Source organism: Geospiza fortis, unplaced genomic scaffold (genome assembly GCF_000277835.1).
Source record: "Geospiza fortis unplaced genomic scaffold, GeoFor_1.0 scaffold32, whole genome shotgun sequence".
Lineage (NCBI taxonomy): Eukaryota > Metazoa > Chordata > Aves > Passeriformes > Thraupidae > Geospiza > Geospiza fortis.
In genome coordinates, this window is record NW_005054428.1 from 1,195,416 (window position 1) to 1,201,211 (window position 5,796).

General features: G+C 51.2%; 1 protein-coding gene across 1 annotated transcript in view; it reads right to left on the minus strand.

Annotated features, from left to right (window-relative positions):
• PUM1 (pumilio RNA binding family member 1) overlaps window positions 1-5,796 on the minus strand; it is a 91,081-nt gene that overhangs the window by 68,805 nt on the left and 16,480 nt on the right. The window lies entirely within an intron of this gene.

Genomic DNA, 5,796 nt, shown 5'->3' on the forward strand with positions numbered 1-5,796 from the left:
TTCCAGCCCAGCCCCTGCCCACCCTGCCAGGAAACAATTCCCAATTGCCAAGATCCCATCTAGCCCTGCCCTCGGGCACTGGCAGCCATTCCCTGGCTCCTGTGCCTCCATCCCTTGTAAAAATCCCTCTCCTGTATCCCTGAAAAGAAAATCATGGAATTGCCAAGGTTGGAAATTACTCTGTTCTGCTCATTCTTTCCTGCCTCTGCCCTGTCCTGCAGGGCCAAACCCCTCTCAACCTTTATTTCTACTTGGGAAGAAATCCCTCCCTGGCAGGGTGGGCAGGGGCTGGGCTGGAATTGCCAGAGCAGCTGTGGCTGCCCCTGGAGCCCTGGCAGTGCCCAAGGCCAGGCTGGAGCACCTGGCACAGTGGGAGGTGGCCCTGAGGTGGAACTGGGTGGGCTCTGAGACCCCTCCCCACCCGCAGCACTCTGGGATCCTCCCACACCTGCAGCAGCTCCAGCACACCCGGGGCTGTACAGCATTTCCTGCTGGAGAGGGATGTGCAGCTAATCCAGGCCTGCCCTCTCTGCCCTGCTCTCCTCTGCCCCTTTCCTAAGGAACACAAAACCTCTACCAGCACAATCCTGCAGAACTGCACCCCAACACCTCCTGAATTCTGCAGTGAATCACACCCAAGGGTCACAAAACATTTTCATTCTCACTGTCTCCTGCACAGCCCCTGCTCCTGCACAAACCCCAGCCCTGTCCCCTCCAGTTTCATCTCTCCCCACCAGTTTCCAACTGGAAGTTCTGCACCATCAGCAGCAACAAACAGAAGAGAGAAGTTTACCTCACACAGAGATTCCAGAGCTATTTAGAGATATCAGGGAAACCCCAAAGCCAGTATTAACAGATGCTAACGAGGGGAGGGGGCTTTGTTCTGTCAAGTGCTGCTCCAACCAACACAGAGCATTAGCAAGCAGCAAGCAGCTGCAATTATGCAACAGGCTCCTAAGACAATGAATTTGTCCTCAGGGAAAGTTGTCAGTTGCAATGGAAGAAAAAAAAAAGGGTATTTTAAGTGACTCTCATGCAGTTCTGCAGGTTGGAAATTTCAAAAGAACAAGCAGTGGTTTAGAATCAGAGTGGTTTATTCATTCCCTGGTTTTTATTAAAATTGACCCTATCCAGTATGAAAATAATCCTGCTAAGCCCTCTTACAAAGGACTTACCAGTTAGGCCAATATTCAATTTGGCAGAGCAGGGAGGAGGGGAGGACTTACCCATCATCAACAAAAGCAATTCTTCCAGCAGCCAGGGCACAGAGATCCCACTGAGATGGGATTATGAATTAGACAAATTAAGAAAACTGATCCTCCTCAGACAAAGCAAATATTAAGATAAAAGCAGCCATCTGTGCAGTGCAGGACTGGGTTTGTCTGCAGCAACAGGTAGGGAAGGCAGAGCGGGTGTTTATGGGTGTGTACAGGTCCTGCTTTTACCACAGATGTTATCTGGGGCCAGCCCTGCACAGGGAGGGGAGCACCTGGCAGCAGTGCCAGCAGCGCCAGCCCTGCATAGCCCTGCACATCCCTGGGACATCCCTGCACATCCCTGGGACATCCCTGCACTGCCCTGGGACATCCCTGCACTGCCCTGCACATCCCTGGGACATCCCTGCACTGCCCTGCACATCCCTGCACTGCCATGCACATCTCTGGGACATCTCTGCACTGCCCTGCACATCCCTGCACTGCCCTGCAAGGACTGGGCATTCCCTGCCCGCTCTGGGACTCACACTGCTCACAGCTGTGGGGAGAGAACAGGAAAGGGAGCATAGGATTGGGAATGTCTGACCATTCCTTGTGCTCCTGCTCAGGTCTGCTCCCAGCCCTGCCCTGAGCTTTCCTGAAGTGCCAGGGGAGCTGGTGTGGCACCATCACCAACCTTGCTCCACTGCTCCCATCTCCATCCCAACCCCACAGATCCCACCTCCATGCCGATCCCACTGCCCCACTGTTCCCATCTCCATCCCAACCCCTCTGTTCCCATCTCCATCCCAACCCCTCTGTTCCCATCTCCATCCCAACCCCACAGATCCCACCTCCATGCCGATCCCACTGCCCCACTGTTCCCATCTCCATCCAATCCCACTGTTCCCATCTCCAGCCCAGCCCTACAGATCCCATCTCCATCCTGGCTCCAATCCCATTTTCAGCGCTGCCAGCTCTGGGGAAACAGAAAAACTCAACCCAAACATTATTCCCAACTGCCAGGACTCCCCAGCTGCCAATGAATCATCAATTTATGGGGCCAATAAATCATAAATTTATGGGAACACAGCACATCAGTAGCATGAAAAGCAGAGGCACAGGGGTTTAGTTTGGAGTGTTTTTTTCCTTCACTTTTGTTTGGTTTGTGGTTGTTTTCTTTAATCCAGGTGCAGAAGTGTCCAGCCCCAGTCTCAGCACCACTGGGACTGTGTCCCTCTGCAGGGGCTTCTCCAGAAGCTGCCCAGCTGCACCAATGTGGCATTAACATGGAAATGGGCACAGAATCATGGAATATCCTGGGCTGGAATATCCACAGCGATCACTGACCCAGCTCCTGGACCCCAGCAAGCCCAGCCTGGGCATCCCTGGAGCTCTGGCAGCCTCGGGGCCGTGCCCATTCCCTGGGCAGCCTGGGCAGTGCCAGCACCCTCTGGGGGAAGAACCTTGCCCTGAGCTCCAGCCTGAGCTGCCTTGGCCCAGCTCCAGCCGTGCCCTGGCTGCTGTTCCCTATCCCTGTCCCTGCCTCTCCATGTTCTGATGTCCCAGAGTTCCCCTACAAGGATCCCCAGGAGCTGCAGGAATTTCACTGCCCACACTCAGTGATCCCAGCACTGCCATCTGCAAGGGCAGCAGCCCAGCAGTAATTAAACACTCTCAGTGAAATGTATAATTATTTCTTACCAGCATTTCTCTTCAAGGGTAGGCTGCAATTCCCTGCTACCCCCAGCACCCCAGGCTTGAGTTAAGCACCTCCAGTTGCCTCCTGGCTCTGTGTCCCCATCCTCCTCCCACCCTCGGGATTAAGTTTCATCAGCACCTCACCCAGCTGCTCCTGACTCCAGACACAGACTTTGCACAACCTACTCCAAATCCAAGGTCCCAAATGCCTGTGAGGGTTAGGGACAAACCCAGCTGCACTCCAGAGCCCCTCTGTGCTGCCCACTGTCCCCAGAGACACTGCAGCCATATTCCCTGCTGCAAAGGGACAATGAAACCCAAGATTCCAGCGAGGAAAAGCAGACATGCAGCTGCCCATCCTGAGGCTGGGGGAGAAAGGGAACTTGCAGAGCTTGTGTTAAGGCTAAGATAAGGGTCAGGGCTGGGGGACCAAGGGCCAGATGTGCTGGGCTGAGCCACAGCACCAAAATCCCACATGGAGCTGCCAGACAAAGCTCCAAGGTGAGTTCTTCATCCCAGAGAACAACCTGGGCAAGGTGCTGGAACAGAGGGACAACATCCCCTGCCCCAGAGCTGCTTTCAGCATTCCTGACCAGTCACTACCAACAGCACAAAGCTTTCACAGTCCAGAATGGAGAAAAGGGGGCTCTGGGACCCTTTTCAATCCCTGCTTGAGAAAATATTGCACTTCTACTTGCTGGAAATTCAGCAATATGAAGCTGGGAGTTTGAGGATGGAAACAGCCCCAAGAGAGAAGAAAGTTGTGGGTGCTTTTAAATTATTCTTAATGCTCCCAGATAAGGATATCTGTTGATCTCCAAGCATTATCTACATTTTGAGAGCAGGATAGATAAGAGATTTAACTGACAGTGCTCTTCAAAAAACTGCTCTGATGTCTTCACAAACTTCTTCCATCACTGAAATTACAGCAGTGCTTAACAAGGAGCAAGAAAACTAGAAGATAAAAGAAATATAACACTAAATGCAGAAATGCTCTTCCTCATCTTTCTCCACTATCCATTTATTTCACTAAATGCAGAAATGCTCTTCCTCATCTTTCTCCACTATCCATTTATTTCACTATCATTTATTTCAGACTCTCTGACTTTCTCCCCAAGTTTCCTTCTCATTCCAGGAGCAGAAGGGGTGGAAACCACCAGTGCCTTGTTAAGGCATCTAAACTGCACAAAATCCAGGTGAGGACCATGGTCCTGAAAGCCAAAACAGATCCTGTGGGATCTCCTGAAATCAGCCTTGGAGAGATACAGAGAAAATTCAATGGGTAAAGAATGGAAACTGTGAGACTGAGGGAGAAAAACCCCAAAAGAAACAAGAAATAGTGGTTTAGCTGAAAGAGAAGGGTGAGATGTCACCTTTCCCAGAAAAACCCAGCTCATTCCAGCATGTGGAAAGAAGGATGTCATTGCCAAAACTTTCTGCATCACAGTTACAAGAAGGGGAAAAAAAATGAGTCATCACTGGGAGGCAAAGCTCCAAAACGCAAACCCAACCTCTCAGAAATGCCTAAATAAACCAAAAGCTGGGAGAACTCAGCGTTTTTAGGAATTCCTTCAGGCGTTCCAGCTCTGTGACCTTGTGTCCTGACAAACAAAGAGTGCTGTGCTCGCTGTGAACCTGCTCCCAGCCAGCCTGGGCTCTCTCTCCCTCTCGGAATGAAGCTCCTGCCCAAATGAGGTGTCACAAACTCATCTCCTCAGAACATTCCCACCCCCAGCATTCCACAGGCAAGCTGCACATAGAGCACAGCAGCTGCTGTGCAGCAGCTTCAGGCAGGTTTTTAATGTCAGGTTTGCTCCTTTGAAAATCATTTTCACCTCCCCTTAGTCAGTCAATGGTCGTGGGGTAAATTAATCCAACCTGGAGAAATGGATTTTCCTCTCAAGTCACATCAAAATCCAACGGTGGATTATGGTTTTCCACAGAAGAAAGGGGGAAGAGAAAGAAGGAAAGGGGGAAGAGAAAGAAGGAAAGGGGGAAGAGAAAGAAAGAAAGGGGGAGAGAAGGAAGGAAAGGATGGAAAGCAGGGATGGAAAGAAGAAACAGGGGAAGGAAGGAGGTCTTTGACCTGAGAGAGGGTCCCTATGAATCCCACCACACCACAGTCCTGGTTTGCTCTTTTTCTCCAAAACAGCAACTTCAGGGTTCCAAGGTTTTTATTTTTTACACCTGGCTCATGCACAGGATGGATTAAACACTGAGGAAATAAACTGGTCTGAGCCTGAGAGGAGCATCAGACTTGCATCAAGCTCAGCAGCCACACATGAATATCCTCCTACCAGACATGATTTTCTCCTCTGTCCTTCCACAAGGGACTCACTAAAGGCAGAAGGAACCAGGCAAGGCAAAGAAGTCTTTCCATCCAACTTCCAGGAACCTACAGGAACAAGCTACTCTTTCAGGTCACTCCAAAAAACAGGTAAGTTCTCTTTTTCTCAAGAAAACCAGTGGGCATTTTCCCCTAAATCTGCTGCTGTGGGAGATTAAATTAATCTGGCTGGGGGTCTGTGAAGTTCCAGCTGCAGGCCCATTATCTGTGCCCTGCTCTTATCCCTCCTGCAGCCCTGGCTCACCCTGCCCAGTTACTCCAAACCCTGAACACAGCCCTGGCCTTTCTGCAAGAGCCAAAAAAAGGTGCCCAGGACTGGAAACAGAGCAGCAGACAATGCCCCACAGCCCAATGAGATCTGAGCTCAGTGAATCCCAAAATAAACCTGCTCCAAGGGTTGGGACACCTGTTCCCAGCTGGATTTTGAGCTGTTGCTGTGCAGCCACTCTCTCCTGCTGGATGAGCCAACAGGTGGAAGTTGAACTGTTCCTCCCTCTGAGATGGATTCCAGCCTGGCAGGTTTGGGGCCTGGCAGGTTTGGGGCCTGGCAGGTTT